The sequence below is a fragment of the Myodes glareolus genome, chromosome 22 (genome assembly GCF_982192425.1).
Source record: "Myodes glareolus chromosome 22, mMyoGla1.1, whole genome shotgun sequence".
NCBI lineage: Eukaryota > Metazoa > Chordata > Mammalia > Rodentia > Cricetidae > Myodes > Myodes glareolus.
This window is the reverse complement of record NC_142047.1, coordinates 13,985,873-14,005,976: the sequence shown is the minus strand read 5'-3', so window position 1 is coordinate 14,005,976 and position 20,104 is coordinate 13,985,873. Positions and strand designations below refer to the sequence as shown.

Genomic DNA, 20,104 nt, shown 5'->3' with positions numbered 1-20,104 from the left:
TTGGGCAAACTTGATCTTTACCATCAAAGTATATTTGGGAGTCGCTGGCCTCTGGCTCTGTAGCTAGGAGCGAATAATCCTGTAATAGCAACTGATTAAAAGTCTGATGAGTAAATTTTTCTATCTGTTGTTGAAGAAATCTAGATAAGAAGTTTATAAGGCAAGATGCAACCAGTAGGATTAAGGAAGGTAGGAGAAACGGGTTAAAAAGGGTAGTACCCAATTCCATATTGGACTGTCAATGAGCCACTGAGTAGAGGCATCAAGCTGTTTCTTATGTTTTTGAAGGTCCAGCTGGAGTTGTCAGATCTTGTCTTTTACTACACCTTACTGCTTGACATAGAAGCAATATTCCTCCCTGAGGAAGAGAAAAATACCACCTCTCTCTTCCGTTTGTAGTAACAGAGTGAGGCTTTAATAAACCCCAAGTCAAAGGAGGAAGAGTGAAAGAGTCATAAAATGAACTCTGCTGGAGGCAAGAAAGAAGCCCAGGAAGAGACAGAGAATCTATGAGACTTCCAGGTGCAGCGGAGAGACAGGAGGAACAAGGTCACAGAGGCCCAGAGGCATAAAGGAAGCTGCAGGACTTAGTAGGTAGCTCTTGGGGGGGGGGGCAGGAACATTGCGACAGATAGGCCCAGGAGGGTATTAAGAGAGATAGATCAGGTAGTTCCAAGGGAAAGGGGGCAAGAAAAGGTCACAGAAGATTCATTCTTAAAAGGTTTTCACTAGCATCAGGTTTTTTTGTTTTTTTTGTTTTTTTTTTTTTTTGGTTTTGGGTCTTTTTCATCTCCTCAGTGGTACACCTTGAAAGCCAGAGTGAAGACTTCTACGTGTGGAGTCCTTTCTCTAGATGTTTAAGTTTGGACCTAATGTTTGGGAAAATCTGGGAGAAGTAGGTCATAAGTTGTTTTGTGTGGAGTCTGAGGATCCAGGTTTGGAATATTGCAAGAGCGCTTTTGTAAGGCAGTCTAGGAATTGCGCTGGATTTTCATGTTTGTCCTGGAGGACCTCTTGGGTTTTTTTCATAATTTACTATTTGAAGTGTGGCCCTTTGAAGACCTGCGAGAAAGCAAGTTACAAATTGCTCCCTAGCAAGGATGGGCTGTCAGGGAACCACCTCAGCACTGACTGGAAGGGCAGCCTGTAACTGAGAAGGGAGAAAGGGAAACCAGAGAGGCTGGAGAAAAAGAGAAGAAATTGTGGGTTGAGGTGCATGAGGAGGAGGCTGTGAGTGTAGTTGAAAATAGAGGAAAAATCATCTGGTTTGGAGCTCACCGCTAGGAGTTTCAGCTCTGGCTATAGACAGAGGACGCTTGGGGAGAGAGCTGAGAGATGCACCAGTCTGTGAAGATTCAGTGTAGGTTGTGTGCCTGATACAACTGACCCTTTCCTTTGCTTCCTCCCCTTCTTGCTGTGTCTGGCTACTGGGCCCACTTTGCAACAAACTTACAGATCTGTCCTTGGTAAATTGAAAGACCCGACATTCACACGGTGTGTGGTGCAAAGACTAGACAAAAACAAACAGCACTTGGAGCTGAGAAATGAGAAATGGGGAATTTCTTTCCGTTTGCACGGATCACTCACAATATTTGTAAAGGTCCCACAATATTAGGATCTAAGGTGTCATTAGGTGGCCCTTTGGATTGATTATCTAAGGGATACTGAAGCTAAATTTGATTAAAAGAGTAAATAAATTTAGGGCCTTTCAGGTCAGGTGCCAGGTGTAGAGGTTACAGATTTTCTAAGAAGCATCCAAGGGGAAAAGAGAGGGTATGGAAGACACAGTCTTACGGATGAGAGAGAAGGAAAATGTTACTGCAGACTGTAGTTGCGGGTATAGTACTCAGGAATGACCAAGCCTTTCAGTGGGTTGTCCCCACACTTGACGAGGGGTCAGGCGCTTAGCCTTGCTAAGCCAGTGGGGATACTCGGTGCCTGGTACCAGGGCTTTTGTAGAGACTGGAAGGTGAGGACAAAAACTGAGCTCCAGGAGGAGGGGTCTCGTCCACAGCAAAGGGTTGGGAACAGGATCCCAACCAGAGGACATAGATGAGCTGTGGGATTATGGGCAACTCTGAAGGGACAGCTTTCCCAGCTGGCGTGTTAGAGTTTTGTTCCAGGCGGGGAGGCCTCCCCAGCAAAGCGTTAAAAGTTCTGCTCCAGTGAAAGTTACTGCTCTGCTCTGGAAAAAGCCACTGATTGCCCTGCTCCACTCTCCTCCGAAGGGAAGATGGGAGAAGAGGCAGGAAGGGGGCAATAGCCTGACATGTCCTAAGGAAACTGCAGGATCGCAGCTCCAAGGGTGGGGGGGATTGTCAGGTGAAGATGGTCAGCAGGGAACCCCTGCCTCCAGAGTATCAGAGCGGTCCGGAATACTCAACAGTCACTTCCTCTGACAGGGAAACATTTATACCACTGTTTGGGAAATCCTCATGCTCAGAGCTCACCACCGAGGGCACAGGCGTCTTCCCTGTGTGGTCAGCATGTATCCTGCTTCGGATGAGTGGCTCCTACTCCCCTTGGTGACTCTCAGGTGCCCTCGGCACTGTAGAGCTTCTCTATAGGGACAGTTTGAACTGGACTCAGCGCCCATTTTCCATTGTCAGGGGGGCTTGAAATGATATGTTTTAAAAACATAGTGGGCAGCGAGCCTGAAAGTCAGAAGTCAAGCACTTTTATAGCTATGTTTCTTTAAGTCAGTAAAACAAATCAGCTCCAGTTAGAATCTCATTTTGGTGAATTCTCCAAATAACTAATGTGCAAGTCAACTGTATTTATGTGTCTTTCATGTGAATGGACACACAAAACAAAGGTGAATGGTATGAATGTCCCTACTAGAGCCTTCCAGGGCCTAACTTTGGAATTATTCTTAACTAGTAGTATTGTTCATTCAGGACTCACTGAACTTTTACACCCTCAGCTACAATTTAAGGTGTGTGTCCATGTGTATTTTCCTACAGGTGTGTGTGTGTGTGTGTGTGTGTGTGTGTGTGTGTGTGTGTGCTATTTCACTTTGGCCAAGCCTCCATAGCCCTTCCCTACCACTATTACTTTATCACTGCTGGCTCCCCAGTTGTGGTCCTATTGTTGGTGAGTCATAGACTAAGCCCCGTTCAGGACCTAGAGTTTCTGTGATCACAGGAGTCAATTGCTGACTAAGGCCTGAGTCGGGCACAGGACAGAAACAGTTGTTACCTGGGCAGAGTAATCTCATCCACTCCCTTCATCCCTTCCCGTACATAGGAAACGATGGGGTGGTACCGCTGAAGACACCAGAAGAAATCCTGGCTGAGAAGAATTTCATCACTGTCCCCTGCTGCCACATCCACGGCTGTCACGCCGGTGTAGCAGAAATGCTGACTGGACGGGCTGTTGCCGTAGGATCGGGGCCTGAGCTCCACAGAGCTGTGCCCCAGGCTGTCCCTTGGCAATCAGCTGTGGTCATGATGCCACCTGAGTTGCCACCTGCACTGACTCGACCTCGCTGCCCTTGGCGCCGATATGGCTGTCTTTTCCTTGTCTTTCTGTTCTTTGTGATTCTTACATCTTGCCAACAGATCAGACTATTCCAGGAAGTTGCTGATACAAACAAGACTGCTGAGGACATTTTGAGCTCTGCCCCACCATTCTTTAAAGCCTTTAAGGAAGTAGTCAGTTCTGGGAATTGGGGGTCATCGTTAGGACAATTCTTTGATGATGTGGAGCAAAAGGAGTTGCTCTTATCAGGAGAAACCTTAGAAGCCTTCTGTAGGAAAACAGTTGCAGCAGTCCCCACTAGGCACCTGCCTGGGGGATATGTGCAGTTGCAAACAGGAGGCAGATGGTGGTCGCCCCCACGCTGACCCCAGAGTCTGGTAATTACCTTGATCCACTCCCATACACAGGAGGCCTATGAAGCCTTTCTTGTGGGCAGAAAAGACCTAGGCTGATAACAACATCTGAGCCTGAGAATCAGGAAGGGAGGAGAGTTGAGGTCAATGGTATGAGATGAGTTTCAGAGAAGTTTGAGATCATGTCTTTGAGCAATAACCACAACTGACATTTAGAATAGACAATGGATACATAAATTTGCTGATTCTTGTTAAATGAAAATGCTGTTTCTTTTGTTTCTATTTTATGATCTGATGATGTATGCCTTTGTCAAGTTCTTTGATTGTAAAAGAATATAAACCTTGCGCTGATTGAAGTAAAGTTGCAGCAGCATATTCAACCACATTGAATGTGTCTGTCTGTCATTTCCTCGCCAATTCCTGAATTCTCCTGAGCCTTCGCCCTTGTTCTCCCTCGGTCTGTGGTCTCCACGAGAGGCGGTCCGTGGCACCCTGCATCATTGGTATTAACAAACAAGAGTTTGGCTCCTTCCCGTGGTGAGAACATACTGGCCTCTTAGACATACACACCACCAGAGCCTCACTCTCTGCTCCCATAGGTCCATTCTACTCCCAGCCTCCTCTGAGCTCAGGGCAGCTCCATCCATGGTCACAACTAGATAATTCTGTGGAATTACTCTCCAGAACAGCCCAGGTGTTCTCTGAATATCACAGGCCTGGAAGCCCACTCCCACAGCCCTGTCTTTCCTTAAAGAACCCTGACCTTCCTGGGCTGAGAGAACTAGAGACCTAAATATAGGATGGAGCAACCAGAGACATCTAGAAAGGAGAAGGAAGCACAGCTTAGGAAAGACAGGCTGGAGCAAAGCAGCTTCGACTTTGATCTCAGGGGTCCCAGAGACACCCACGTGTGTTCTCAGGAGGCTCACCGAAGAAAAGATTAATTCTGGTTGAGTTGACATTGGGTTCAGAAAGGTAAAGAGAATCTTTTCCTTTATCGAAGATAGAATCCCACATGGAGTGAGACAGTGAGTGGTTTTACTCAGAAGGGTGGCTGCAGAGGGAGAAGGGAAAGCACGGCCTGAGTTCAGGTCCCCACAGCAGGAGCTCCAGAGTTCTGAGGCTCTGGTGAGCTCTGAGAGAAACAGCGAGTAGGCTGAGGTGCGATGAGGGAAGAGTTTGCTTCATGAGGTCACTGAATTTCATGTTCACCTGCTAGAGGAACATATTTTGCATCATGACCGGAGCAAATCTGGAAGTTGAAGATAGCTCTTGACAAATTAGGCCTTATTCCACCACAGGGTCTGGAAAAGAGATTAACAGTCATCTCCCCCAGATGTTCTATTTCCAATAGACATTTAGGTGTTCCAAGAAAACCTTCTCTTAAGTCCTTGATGAAATAATTCGGGTGGGGAATTTGTAATTTGTGGAGAAGTTAGGGGACTAATAATTGCAAGTTCTCTAATGCAGCTTTCTAAGAGAGGACTCAGGGGTCAGTCTGCCCATCACCAGATTAAGCTGAATTCTATTGAATGTCCCAGGCTTTCCCAGACAGCCATGGGCTGGGGACTGGCACCATGCTAAGGTGTGTGTTTGATTGCTGTAAGCTGGCCCAGTGTTAGATGAAGTCTCTGTTCCCTGGGTCTTGGACTGAGCTTGGATTTATAGATTGTTCTGCAGTTCTCTTGACAAAAGAATTCCAGAGACCATCAAAACAGCATGGCCACAATGGTTGAGTTTGGTTTCCTTGGTCACTTGAGACTGGGGGAGGGCATGGGATCTGTGTCCTCTGGGCCTGAACTCTCACTTCTACACCATCCTGTCTGAATGTTGCTTCACTGCCTGGAGACTACTGTGTGTGTGAAATACATTATGGATAGTCTGTATCCAGGGATGAGCTCCAATCCAAAGCAGGATAAGGAAGACTCTTTAATACATATATAATGCATAATACATTTTACTACAAACAATATAAATTATATAAAATATATACTATATATACAATATACATGCATTCTCAATATGTGTACTATGTATTCATATATAGTATCCATTACATTCAATAATTATATGTTATTAATATATACAAATATCCTCTTTACTCCCTAAGTTTCTAGATCTAAGCACATTAATTTTATTGACTATGGTTTTCAAACATTCAGTTTCACACCTGATAGACCCAGTAAAGAAGTTTCCTTCTGCACTGTTTTGGTGGCCTGGCTATTTGTTTCTTGTTATGTCAGCATAATTCACAAATATTTAATGATTTTAACATAATTTTTATTGGTTCTCTGGGAATTTCATATTATGTGCCATAATCACACTCATTTCCCAGCCCCTCCAGAGCTGCTCTTCACCCTTAGAGTGACCCTTCAAAGGAAACTTAAGAAGAAATAATAAAAATAAAATAGCAATAAGAAATAAAAATAAGAATATCAGCTTTAAAACAACTAAAAATATCCACTTCATGCCTTCATCTTTCCCACCTCTCCATTGCCTCTTCATTCATCTTAGCATCACTAGAAGCTGCTGTGTGTCATGCAGTAGACACGTTTGTCCAAACAGCTTTACTTGCGAATGTTCATTGTGTAATGTGTTGTTGGTCAGGTTCAAGGCCTCTGGTCTGATACACCATCAATACTGGATCCTCACTAAAACTCCTCTTGAACAGCCTGTATATCAAGTCAAGTCATGAAGACTTATGGGGGTCACTATCCCAGGGCCTGTGAGTGGCGAGGTCAGCTCTCTGGTGGAGGAGGGGACAACTCTCCTCAGACCCTGGCTATGTGGGACCATGGATCCAGACATTCCCCTGGCCACAGCTCAGACTTGGAGGTCCACAAGGCTCTGGGTGGCAGCACAGGCCACCCAATCTGTATGGCCCTGGTGGCAGTATGACCCTGAGGCACCAACATGGCCTCAGCTGCAAGCCCAGACCCGGGGAATCTGCACAGCCTTTATGGTAACAGGACCCGTGGATATCAACACATATCCTAGCTACAGTGGGGCCACAAACCCAAACATGGCCCTCTGCAGCAGATCGGACATGAACAAAACCATTGCCCTGGGTAGCAACACAGACCACTCAGATTGGCACAGCCCCTGTGGTGGCATGGACCTTGTCCACCACGTGGCCACATCTGGAGGCCCAGACCCCTGACGTCTTCACGGCCCTGAGGGTAACAGAAGCCACAGACATCAACACAGACTGCAGCTACAGCAGGGCCATGGACCTGTACCAGTCCTGGACGACACCATGGCCGCCAGTGACAGTCAGGCCGCTGATGAACTGAATCTCCATCAGCCATACAAAGGTGTAGTTATTGATTGTTACACCAAGTTGCTTTCCAGGCAAAGTGAACCAAGTTCCCTATGCTAATTCATATGTCTCTCTAAAGGAAAGCACCACACGCCCCTGCTTCTTTAGTCCTTACTGTGTACCGTTTGCAGTACACAATAATCCAAGAGCTTCAGGTGTGACCAAAGCCATCTTGGGACCAAAGTCATGCAAAGGTTGTAACGCCCCCTCAGAAAAGCAATTCTACAAACCACAGGGAACAGTCACTGTTTTCCACAATGACTCTTCAAAGTGCTTCTAGAAACCAGCTATTCACTCCGGTGTTTCTCCTAGATACAGTGACTCTGCTAGATTCCTACCTCACTTGTTCCTCCCTGTCTTCTCCCTCCACAGCACATGAACTGCTCTGTCTCTCTCTCTCCCATCCCCCACCACATGTTTGCTCACTGTGCTGGCTCCTGTGGTTTCTTCTGCTCACCAGGGTAGCTGGCCCCAGGCAGGCTTTTAGGTGTCCATCACCCGCCCAGTCCTAATGATTCATGGCAGGCCATGCTAAATACTTTTTAACAGTTGATGGGTTTTCTGTGGCTGGGGGCAAATAGACCAGAAGATGGCTGCTTCCCTCCATTCTTGTGAGAGCTTGAGGGATCACGGGAATTGGTTGAGAAATGAAGGTGAATGTTTCCCCTAAAGCACAAGCTAATATAGTGGTTGAATATGTGCTTAGATGTTGGGCTTGGTCCTAGTTTTCTGCTTTTTATATTTTACAACCATCTTGGAAAAAAACTCACATTTATGTCAAAAATCCCAGTGACAGCAGGACGAGTTGCTGGGAAAAGATTTCTTTGGAAAGCCAGGAACAAAAGAAGACAGCGGCTGTCATCAGCAAAGGCCTGAGCTTAGGGCAGCGGTTCTCAACCTGTGGATCGCAGCCCCCTTGGGGGTCACATGTCAGATATTTTGCATGTTATATTCATAACATTATAATTCATAACAGTAGAAAATATATTATGAAGTAACAATAAAATAATTTTATGGTTGGGAGTCACCAAACATGAGGAACTATATCGAAGGGTCACAGAATTAGGAAGACTGAGAACCAATGATAGGAATTGGAAGCATCTGTAGGTAGCTATTCTGATGCAGACTTATGTAGGTAGCTGTGGCTTATGTAGACTTATGCAGGCAGCTATCCTCATGTAGACTTATGTAGGCAGATATCCTTATGGAGACTTATGTAGGTAGTTTTCCTTATGTAGACTTATGTAGGTAGTTTTCCTTAGTAGACCTTATGTAGGTAGTTTTCCTTATAAAGGCTTATGTAGGATGTTTTCCTTAAGCAGACTTATGTAGGTAGCTATGGCTTATGTAGACTTATGTAGGTAGTTTTCCTTATGAAGGCTTATGTAGGATGTTTTCCTTAAGCAGATTTATATTGGTAACTATGGCTTATGTAGACTTATGCACGTTATTTTCCTTATGCAGACTTATGTAGGTAGCTATGGCTAATGTAGACTTATCAGGGCAGCTATCTTTATGCAGACTTATGTAGGTAGTTTTCCTTATGCAGACTTATGTAGGTACCTAGTGCTTATGTAGACTTATGAAGTAGTTATGAGAAGGCGCTGCAGGTAGGGGGCACTGTGGTGATTATAATTGTGGGTACTTTTCTCTTTGACACATGGGTAACTGATCTGCAGGTCCCTGGGTATTTTGTGCTTTGTGAGGGTAGAGGAAAGTTATTTAACAACCAATCTTAGTACTCCTTTCTTTTTTTTATTGCATTTCCCAGGTTTATTCTGAAGTTAATTATTAAGATTCAAAAAGTATCATTTCACCAGAGAACAGGGAGAAATCATGAAAATTTGCTTTTCTTCAGATTATGAAGCATTAGACCAAGTGTGTCTATGGTCCTTTCCTATAAGGTCAGACTTCTGAGAGGAGAAAATACCTTTTGTCCATCCTCTTGTCCTCCACAAAGCTCAGCCCTGGGCTCTTCTTTTATTACTATGTTTTAAAGACACGATCCGGCTATTCAGCTCTGTCTGTTCTGGAACTCTCTATGTACAACCTGCTATCCTTGATCTCACAGATATCCATCTGCCTCTGCCTCCTGGGTTTATGAATCAAAGATCTGAGCCACCATGCAGGGCCAGCATCAGGTTCTTAACAGATACATGTTTCCAGACACCTTTGAGGTTGACACTGAAGGTCTCAAACTTTTCTGGCAGCCACCGCTCTTTCACATTGATTTCTGTTTAAATTCTCTTCTGTGTACAATTCCATCCAGCATGTCCCTTTATCAGCCCTCTAAGATAAGGACTGTTCTCTTCATTGCTGTCAAAGGTGAGAAGATACTGAGGCAGACAAGGCTGAGGCAATTCATTAAAGACCTCGTGCTTAGCAAATGGGAAAACCCATTAGAAATCCAGGTCCTATCTTTCCCCTCTGGTGTGTCCTCCTGTTCTCTTGTCCAGCAGGACACCCATCCTCACCATCCATTGCGGACACTCTTCATGGCAAAGTCCTGGGTAAATATGTCTCCTTAGAAGGATTAGCACAGCCTGTGTCCATCTTTCTGGGAGTCTCCTTTGCCGAGCTTCCTCTTGGATCCCCGAGGTTTGATCCACCACAGCTTGCAGAGTCCTGGAACTTCATGAAGACTGCCAGTTTCTAGCCTCCTATGTAAGCCACTGGGGTGAGCTTGGGTCTCTTTTGGAGGAAACCTGTCTCAGAGTGACATAGGAGGGGGTCAGCTCAGTACTCTAAAACTCCTTGTTCTGGAATCAAGAACATTGTGGAGGATTTCAGCTTCCTGAGTCTCCACTATTTTACAGAGAGTCTTTTTCTCTGTGTGCCTGCAGTGTGTGTATGTTTCCTCTCCCCTTACAAAAGTCTTTCAACTGCTAAGGAAAACAACAACAACAACAACAAAACAAAACAAGGAACTGTGGAATCTTGAAACATTCAGGACTGCCCAGTTTTCTAGAACCCTTTTTCCGCTGTTTTACCTAACTACTTAACTCCTGCTGATTTGCATTTGGGTGATTTATGCAATGAATACTCAGTACAGTGAAGTTAGGAAACACAAGATGCAAAGCAGAGGAAAGCAAACCCACAGGACTTGCTACTCAGAGACAATGTTACTACCATCTGACATGTTTACAGTCTCTTGTCCACCACAGGGCTCTACAGTTCCAGCAAATGCCTATCTCGCTCATGAGAATGCTGGAAGCCAACCTCTGCTACTGGATAGCACTGTGTTACTATCAGTGTTCTTAATTTTAGCATCACCACTGCATTACACTTACCCAGTCTTTAACTTCTGGGGTCAAAGTGGTATAACTGACATACACATATGACCGTGAAGAAGTGTTGGGACTAAATTATTCCACATATTCATGAGTTCTTTAGAATAAGTTCCAAGAAATAGCATTATTTAAACAAATACTATGAACCTATTCATAAATTTTCTCCAAAAAGTCTCCTAAACAAACTCTGCCTAAACCCTAGTCTTACTGAAATAATTTTACCCTGCTCTTGGGGAAATAAATACTATGTAATAATCACAGCAATGATAAATGTAATCTCAGCCAGGTGCTGGTGGCACATGGCCTTATTTCCAGTACTCAGGAGGCAATGGCAAGTGGATCTCTGTGAGTTCAAGGTCAGCCTAGTCTACAAAGTGAGTTCCAGAACAGCCAGGACAACACAGAAAAATGCTCTCTCAAAACGCCATCATCATCATCATCATCACAGTAATCTTAATCTTTATTTTCTATTGAAATTAACTGTTTCCTTTTTTTGAAATTTGAGTTTCTGCTTTTATGACTATTAAACCCTTACCCTTAATAATGTCGGAAAAGTTCTCAGAATGAAACACAGAATCGTTTTTGTTGATTCACTTCTGCCCCCGACATCTGCCTCATCCTGACATCTGAGGACCTCAGTTGTTGGTCTAAAGCCAGTAGCAGTAGATGCTGGGCTCCTGGGTCCATTGTGATCCGGGACGTGGCTGGTAATGCACTGGGGATATAAGCACTGCACAGCGGGGTCCCCAAGTGGTGAGATGTCTAATTGGTTCTCTGGCTTCCCTGTGTCTTGTTTTCTCATCTCTAAAATGAAGATGAAGGTGGATCCCACCTCTGGAGCTGACCTAAGGCTTTGATGAGTGAGCACATAATGTAAAACAGTCACCAGTAATATTACTAACCCTAATCCTGAGTGGCATGGGAAGACTTTATGAAGGTAAGAGTGATTGTTTCAGTAACTGATGGTAGAACCTTAGCGGGTCAGGGCTGCAAGGATCTTAGACATAGCAGTCTCTTTGTGGAGACCTGGAAGGTTAGAACCCAGATCAAGAAATTGCCCAAGGTGGTCCAGCATATCAGTGGATGAAGCTGACCAGGAAAGCAAGTCTCCTGAGGTCCCTGATAGTTTGGTGGTTTGTATACAGCTCTGCCACTTGAAGGAATTTCTGTGACTGATGGTAGTCACCCCAGGACTAGAGCATATTCACCTGGTAGGAAACTCAGCCAACTTTGCAGCCCACTGAATAGAGCCCAGCAGAGAGTAGGGAGTGTCATCTCTAAGGGCAAGCCAACATATGAGCACCTAGGTCCTTAGCCAGGGCAGAGCTAAGATTCTGTGAAGGGAGACAGTAAATTATCCTTCTGCTGTAGGGCAAGAAGAGTGCATCCCTGGAGTTCCCATGGGATCATGGGGTATCTCCATTCTGGGGTGTCCCCATCAGGTGACAGTAACCCACCTACAGAATTACATCTTTCTGTGCAAGATTGGTGCCAGCGAATGTTTCCAGGTTGCATCTGGTGGAAACTCAGATGTTCACTCTCCCCTCTCAGGTGCTCCCAAGACTCAGTGACAGGGCGGATAGTCAATAATCTCCTAACCAATAGAAAGGAGAGCGTTCCTCTCCAGTTTTCTGAAGACTGTCTCTACCTAAATATTTACACTCCTGCGGACTTGACAAGAAGTCATAGGCTGCCGGTAAGTGGTGGGGCTTCTCTAACCTTCTGAGTTTCCACATCTGGCTCCTCTGTGCAAACAGAAGGACTTTAGGACAGCTAGGGGCAGGGACACCAAAGGCAAGAACTGATCCAGAGGCCCAGAGCTTCTGTCTATCACAGAAGACAACTTCCTTATTTTTTCCCAGGGACATCAGACAACAGTGCTTGCCTCCTGGGTCCACTGGATCTGGGGATGTGGCTTGTGATGTATTCTTCATTGCTTGAGTCTCCAAAACAGTGAAGCACTGAGTAGCTTCTCTACCCTCTGTGTCTTTATTTCCTCATCTAGGGAACTGGTGCTTGGGGAAGATGGCCTTACAGTTAGAATTCTATCTTCCCTGGTTTTCTCACACAGAAGGAGGAAAACTGGTATATAGTAGTAGAGTACAGCTGGGCATCCGGCCACAGTTCCTTTGCCCTGGGAGCCGTGGGTCAGTGAGAAGAGGAACTACTTCTCCACCTCTGTGGCAGTGGTCCACAGCTGGGGCAGCAGGTGGCATCCTGCTCTGTACAGGTGTTGAGAAGTCTTACAGAGCTCTTAGCCCTATGGTGACAAATATGCTACAGTTCTTGGCAGTTATAGAAGTCAAGGGTCTCTTGCCCCTGAGAGTAGCTTCCAGGAGACACTCCTTGCTCTGGGCATGGATTAGCACTGCAATTTCAATTTTTAACTAGATATTAGGATTCCCCAGCATTAGGCTACAATAAGCATTACAGCTGTCAGGCCTGGATATCAGGATTCCCAGCCTCTGATACCAGTCAACTCCAATCAGAAACAAGGGTGGCTGAGATGCTGGGTCCTTAAGAACAGGCAGCTCTCTGGGCTCTGCTGACAACCAAGACCTGCAGTTTTCTTCTTTAGCTTTTGTAGCCCTGTTCCTCTCTGAGTCTCAGCTCTCCACTCTCTCTCCTCTTAGCTTCTGCCGTTCCTCTTGTGTCTGTCCTTGCTACTCTCTTGGACATTTCAGCTCTCTCTCACCGCTATAGCCACTATTGTGACTGCCATTTCTAGGGTGGTAGCAACCACTGCATTTGCTACTACTGATGCTTCTGTTGTCATTGCTAAGGTCATGACCTCTCCTGCTGCTGACTCTGTTACTGCTGTGTTGTTGGCTTCTGATGCTGATGTCAACTCTGCCATTCTGCCGACACAGCTGTGCTGTCCCCAACTGCTATTGTCCCTGCCTCTGCCACTGTAGCAGCTGTGGGATGTTCCACTGTCCACTGTAGCAGCTGTGGGATGTTCCTCTGCCGCTGTAGCAGCTGTGGGATGTTCCTCTGCCACTGTAGCAGCTGTGGGATGTTCCTCTGTCCACTGTAGCAGCTGTGGGATGTTCCTCTGCCACTGTAGCAGCTGTGGGATGTTCCTCTGCCACTGTAGCAGCTTTGGGATGTTCCTCTGCCACTGTAGCAGCTGTGGGATGTTCCTCTGCCACTGTAGCAGCTGTGGGATGTTCCTCTGCCGCTGTAGCAGCTGTGGGATGTTCCTCTGCCACTGTAGCAGCTGTGGGATGTTCCTCTGTCCACTGTAGCAGCTGTGGGATGTTCCTCTGCCACTGTAGCAGCTGTGGGATGTTCCTCTGCCACTGTAGCAGCTGTGGGATGTTCCTCTGCCACTGTAGCAGCTGTGGGATGTTCCTCTGTCCACTGTAGCAGCTGTGGGATGTTCCTCTGCCGCTGTAGCAGCTGTGGGATGTTTCTCTGTCCACTGTAGCAGCTGTGGAATGTTCCTCTGCCGCTGTAGCAGCTGTGGGATGTTTCTCTGCCGCTGTAGCAGCTGTGGGATGTTCCTCTGCCGCTGTAGCAGCTGTGGGATGTTCCTCTGCCGCTGTAGCAGCTGTGGGATGTTCCTCTGCCGCTGTAGCAGCTGTGGGATGTTCCTCTGCCGCTGTAGCAGCTGTGGGATGTTCCTCTGCCACTGTAGCAGCTGTGGGATGTTCCTCTGCCACTGTAGCAGCTGTGGGATGTTCCTCTGTCCACTGTAGCAGCTGTGGGATGTTCCTCTGCCGCTGTAGCAGCTGTGGGATGTTCCTCTGCCGCTGTAGCAGCTGTGGGATGTTTTTCTGCCACTGTAGCAGCTGTGGGATGTTCCTCTGTCACTGTAGCAGCTGTATGATGTTCCTCTGGCTTTGATGCTGTTGTTTCCACTGTCATTGATTCTGCTCCTGTCTTCAGATCACAGCCTCAGCCTGCTGCGCTAATGGTGGATATCAAGATAGACAGCAGGAACCACAGTGTAGCTCAGTGGTAAAGTAGGTGTCTTGATGCTCAAGGCCTTGAGTTTGATCCCCTGCATCAGAAGAAAATCAAAAAGACTAGTCAAGTAAAGTTCACTCAAGAGAAGCCTTTGGTTCACATATGTAATACCAGCACAGAAAAGGCTGAGATAAAAGGATCTGGGCAAGTTTGATGTCAGCCTAGGCTATATAGCAAGTACCAGGTCATCCGTGGTTACACTGTCCTTTAAAAAATTCATACACTTATCTCAAAGGGGGGAGGAAGAGAAGAAGGAAGAGGAAATTAAGAAGAGGACAGGGAAGGGGAGGAAATCAGGAGGAAGGGAAGAGGAGAAAAGAGAGAGACCTTTAACTGGGTCTAAGGTAGAGGCACAGGGTGGGACTGTCACTCATTCATCCTATTGTGGCGCTCAGTGTCACCATATACACAGTCAGACATAGAGTCTGAGAAAGCTAAACACGAGCCATTCACATAAACACTGACATGAAGAGGATGGAGTGTTGTGTGAGCATTACATCACTGGCCTTGGATGTTTCCATGGTGATGATTTCAGTTTAAGGAGCCCTGTAAAGACAGGGCCCATGAGTATTGAAGGATAGGTGAGAAATGAGCAAGATGACTCACCCCAGCTGAGGGAACTGGTGAAGAAAGGCTGCCTACTACAGCCTGGTGTAGGAGCTTCTTCTGTCTATGTGTTGCTCTCATTGATTGAATAAAGAAACTGCCTTGCCCTTTTGTTAGGGCAGGACTTAGGTAGGTGGAATAGACAGAACTGAATGCTGGGATGAAGGGCAGAGAGAGCTGCCATAGAGCTGCTAGGTCAGGCCATTTCTCCTTCAACAATTGGCACTCCAACATGGTAAACTGACTCCACATAAAACCTTAGAGGGCTTTAAAAGGAATTTTAAAGCCTTTAATCTGAATGCTTTGTGTTTTGATTATTATATGGCGAGGGGATTTTTTTCTGATCCAGTCTATTCGGTGTTCTGTATGCTTCTTGAACCTTCATGGGAATACCGTTCTTTAGGTTGGGAAAGTTTTCTTCTATAATTTTGTTGAATATATTTTCTGGACCTTTGATCTGCAATTCTTCTCCTTCTTCTACTCCTATTATTCTTAGATTTGGTTTTTTTTATTAAGTCCCATATTTCCTGAATGTTTTGTGATGAGAATTTGTTGGATTTGCTCTTTTCTTTGGTCAGAGCGTTTATTTTCTCTATGGTGTCTTCATAATCTGAGATTCGTTCTTCTATCTCTTTTATTCTATTGGTTATGCTTGTTCCTGAAGTCTCTGTTTACCTAGATTTTCCATATCCAGCAGGCCCTCAGTTTGTATTTTCTTCATTGCCTCCATTTCAGTTTTCAATTCTTGAACTGATTCCTTTACCTGTTTGATTATTTTTTCTCGGTTTCCCAGGGTTTCATTTACGAATTTACTTATTTCTTCAAACTTTTTGTTATATTTCTCTTCTATTTCTTTAAGTGAGTTATTCATACCCTGTTTAAGAGACTCTATTGCTTTCATAATGACACTGTTTTCCACTTCTTCCGGAATAGGGTGTTCAAGTCCTTCTGTCGTAAGATCGCTGGAATCTGATGTTTTCATGTTGTTTTTCAGATTGTTGGAGGAATTCTTGCCTTGGCGCCTGCCCATCTCTTCCTTCAGATGCTCTCCAATGGCTCTTCCCTCCGCTGGGTCTTCTGCTACCGGATTAGTGCCCCTTGCTATCCAGGAATCACTTTGCCTGCAGTCCTACCTTGCTGCAGGCAGGCTATTAAAACAAAGGAACTCCCTCCCGTTTGCACTCACCGCCCTGTCCTGGCAGCACCCACACAGGCTGAGTTGAAGGATTTTAAGCCCCGAAAAAGGGGGATTGGAAGGGTAGGGATTCCAGGCAGAAAGCCAGGATGGGGTAGGAGGAGAGAGGGTTTAGCTGGAGGAAGCCGCCCCTTTGGAGTAGCCAGGGAGATAAGGATGGCAGGAAGATTGTGTGTTCCCTTACCGGACTTGTGTGGCGGTCAGGAACACACTTACCCCTCCATTGTATCTTCTGTAGCTGTAATTCTTGCTTCACAACTGTTTTGTTATTTGTAATTTTAGTATGTTAAAGTAAAAGCCTTCCTTTTTGTTTAAACAGAAAAGGGGAAATTGTGTAGGAGGTTCTTCTGTCTATGTGTTGCCTTCATTCGTTGAATAAAGAAACTGCCTTGGCCTTTTGACAGGGCAGCACTTAGGTAGGCAGAGTGGACAGAACTGAGTGCTGGGAAGAAGGGCAGAAAGAGAGCCGCCATTCACCTGCCAGGTCAGACATACTGAATCTTTTTCAATAAGCCACGACCTCGTGGTAACATGCAGATTATTAAAAATGGATTAAATCAATATGTGAGAGTTAGTTAATAAGAGGCTAGAGATAATGGGCCAGGCAGTGTTTAAATGAATACAGTTTTTGTGGGGTTTTTTTTGGTGTAAGCTAGCTGGGCAGCCAGGACCAAAGGCAGGCCCTCTATTTTTTTTTACTTTCTTTTTTTTATTAAATTATAAAAGTTTCCATTTACGCCCCTCCTCCCAACACCCTCCCACTCCCCCCACTCCCTCTCCTCCTCCCTCTCCATCCCCTAGAGCAGTCAGGGTTTCCTGCCCTGTGGGGAGTTCAAGTTCCTCCCCCCTCCCTCCAGGTCCAGGGAAGGTAAGAGTCCAAACAGACTGGAGCGCCAAAATCCAGTATATGCAGAGGAAGCAAGTCCCAGTGTCATTGTCAATGGCTTTTCAAAAAGGCTCCGGGCCAGCCACATTCAGAGAATCTGGTTGGATCACGTCCTCGTTCAGTCCCAGTCCAACAGGCCTTGGTGAACTCTCATTATATCAGTCCCGTTGTATCAGTGGGTGCTCGCATCCCTCGCAGTCCTGATTACTTTTTTTATTTTCTTCATCCTTCTGTTCCTCATTTGGACTGTGGAGTGCTCAGTTCGGTGTTCCAATATGGGTCTCCATCTGTATCGCCATCCAACGTCGGATGAAGGTTTCCTGTGCCCTTGCCTTCTTTGCTCACGATCTCTTTCCTTCTGCCTCTCATTTGGACCTAGGGAGCTAGGTCCAGTGTTCCAACGTGGTTCTCCGCCTCCATCTCCATCCATCGCCAGATGAGGGTTCTATGGTGACATGCAAAATATTCATCAGTATGGTTGTGGGCCAAGGCCGGTTCAGGCACCCTCTCCTCTGTCCAGAGAACCATCTGGGGATCTCTCCTTGGACCGGGGATCCCCTTTATAATCAAGTCTCTTGTAAACCCTAAAATGATTCCCTTAGTTGAGGTATATACTTGCCTGATCCCATATCCATCCTTCCTCCCTCCCCCCCATCCCAGTCCCCCGATCTTTCCCCAACCCTCCCCTACTTCCTTCTCTCTAACCCTCTCCCTTTCCAACAACCCTCCCACCCTCCCCATGCACCCAAGGTTACCTGGGACTCTTGTCTATTTCCTACCTCCTGGCGGATAGCTAAATAATCTTCATCAGGTTCATCTTCTTATTTAGCTTCTCTAGGATCACGAATAATAGGCTCAAATACCTTTAATTATGGTTAGAATCCACTTATGAGTGAATACATACCGTGTTCCTCTTTTTGCAGGCCCTCTATTTTTCAACAACAGCCTTGCTAGGTACTTCTGTGGCTTGGGGGATGCTCCATGCGGCCTATATATAGGCAATCAAACTAGACAACTTTTGTGACCTTCCAGAGGAGGCTTCTGATAACCAGTGTTGTTGTGTCCTTTTTCAGGTGATGTTGTGATTCATGGATGTGGATTAGTGTTGGGTGGGGCATCAACATATGATGGACTGGCCCTGTCTACCCATGAAAATGTGGTAGTGGTGGTCCTTTGATACCATCTGGGTATCTGGGGATTCTTCAGATGGAGTTTTGGACTTTTTTCTACACATTAGCCCCCATATTAGTCTGTTTTCTGATTATATATCAGAACACCAGATTATGATATTTATAAGAAAAATATTTATTGAGTTTAGGATTTAAGAGGCTAACAAGCAGGATAGGAGTCTTTCTTCTGTTTGAGGTCTGGTGAGGGCCCTTATTGAGATCAACATGGCAAAGGGACAGAAATAAAATCTGCAACAAGCAGAAGAGATTGCTTGATGAGACACAAAGCTGGAGGGAGGAGTTGGGAAGTCTTGCTGTTTTTATAACTAGTTCACTAGGGAACTAACCCTAGCCCAGTGAGTTCAATACCTCTAAGGGCAGTGGACCCAGCATCTTAATGACATTTCACAGGACCTCACATTTTATAGGATCTGCTACTCCATAATCCTTTCTTTCATATGAGCACATCCAAAATGTAACATCTTCCAGGTCAAAGATGCCAGGACCCAGCTCCAGTAATGGCTTGCATTTTAGAGGACTCTGCTAGGCTCCTTCACAAAGCATCCTGGTCCTTCAGTAATGGGCCTCACCTGTCAGCTAATTCTCCACTCACTACACTTGCTTCTGAGCAGATTTGTGTGTTGTTGTCTATGCTGTCCCAAACTTAGGTAATAGCATGTTTTGGTGAGTGGTCACCGTGCTCTCAGAGGTAGATTGAGTCATGCCAAACTTCTTCTAATCCAGGCAGAAAGAACAGAACAAAACCTTACTCCTTTTCCTGCAACTGTTGAGCAGGTACTGGTCATTCCACCTCCTGTATGCTCAACATAAAAGCTGTGGGAACATTTGGAACTCCTCTTTTTTTGTCACTCAACCTGTCAGTCCATTTGACTCCACCTTCCAAACAAAATCTGTCCTCTTCTCATCTGCTCCCTGCTCCACTCTAACCAGAGTCTTACAGTTTGGACTGGTTTGTTGTTATAATCACTGTTCTACTTTGCTTTTAATAAACCCGTTAATTTTAAGACATGTATTTTCTGCAGAGCAGCCAGAGCGCTGTGAGAGACACAGGCTGAATCACATCTTGTTTCTCTGCAGACAGCTCCCACTCACTTTTAACAATAAAGAACTTACCAAGGCTGGCAGCACCTGCTCTGCCTGTGTCTGCTACTAGCTACCCTCACACTCCTGTTCCCAGAGGTCTTTACACCTGCTGCTTCTTTTAACAGGAATAATATTTTATGATATTCATAAACCTCCATGCTCATTTTGCTTAGGTCTCTAGTAATGCCCCCTTCTTCCAAGAGGGGCATCTCTTGGTCCTGCAATAGGAAAATATCACCTGTGGTCCCCATCCCTGCATCTTTTGTAAGCTGGTTTAGTCTTCAAATTACTTTCATTACTTGATAATAAAATTTCTTCACACCTCTTTCCTATGCGAACTAAATACACCCAGAAGTTGAAGGGTTTGTCTGTCGTGTTTCCTCACGAACTCTTAGGCTACACAGTTTCTGGAAGATGAGCGTAGAGTCCCAGACAGAGCATTTCTGGAGAGATGTGAGGTGGTGAAGACATGTGTCAGGAATTCAGGACTCAGTTTGTTTCACTAAGAGCCCCAGCCTCTCCCTCGCTCTGAGAGTTCAACCAGGATGTATCAACTTCACCCTGTTTCCTTGCAGCACAGGCAATAAACACAGCCTGGAGAATTGGGGTCACTTGGACCAGGTGGCTGCACTGCACTGGGTCCAGGACAACACTGTCAACTTTGGAGGAGACCCAGGCTCTGTGACAATCTTTGGAGAGTCAGCAGGAGGTGAAAGTGTCTCTGTTCTTG

The 20,104-nt window shown here is 45.7% G+C and overlaps 1 pseudogene across 1 annotated transcript in view; it reads left to right on the top strand.

Moving 5' to 3' along the window:
- Window positions 1–9,538: 9,538 nt before the first annotated feature.
- The window catches only part of LOC146890265 (carboxylesterase 1D-like), a 90,357-nt pseudogene continuing 79,791 nt past the window's right edge, over window positions 9,539–20,104 (top strand). The window contains exons 1-3 of the transcript XR_015736049.1: window positions 9,539–9,816; window positions 11,994–12,142; window positions 18,175–18,304. The product of XR_015736049.1 is annotated as a carboxylesterase 1D-like (transcript). The remainder of the gene's footprint in view (window positions 9,817–11,993; window positions 12,143–18,174; window positions 18,305–20,104) is intronic.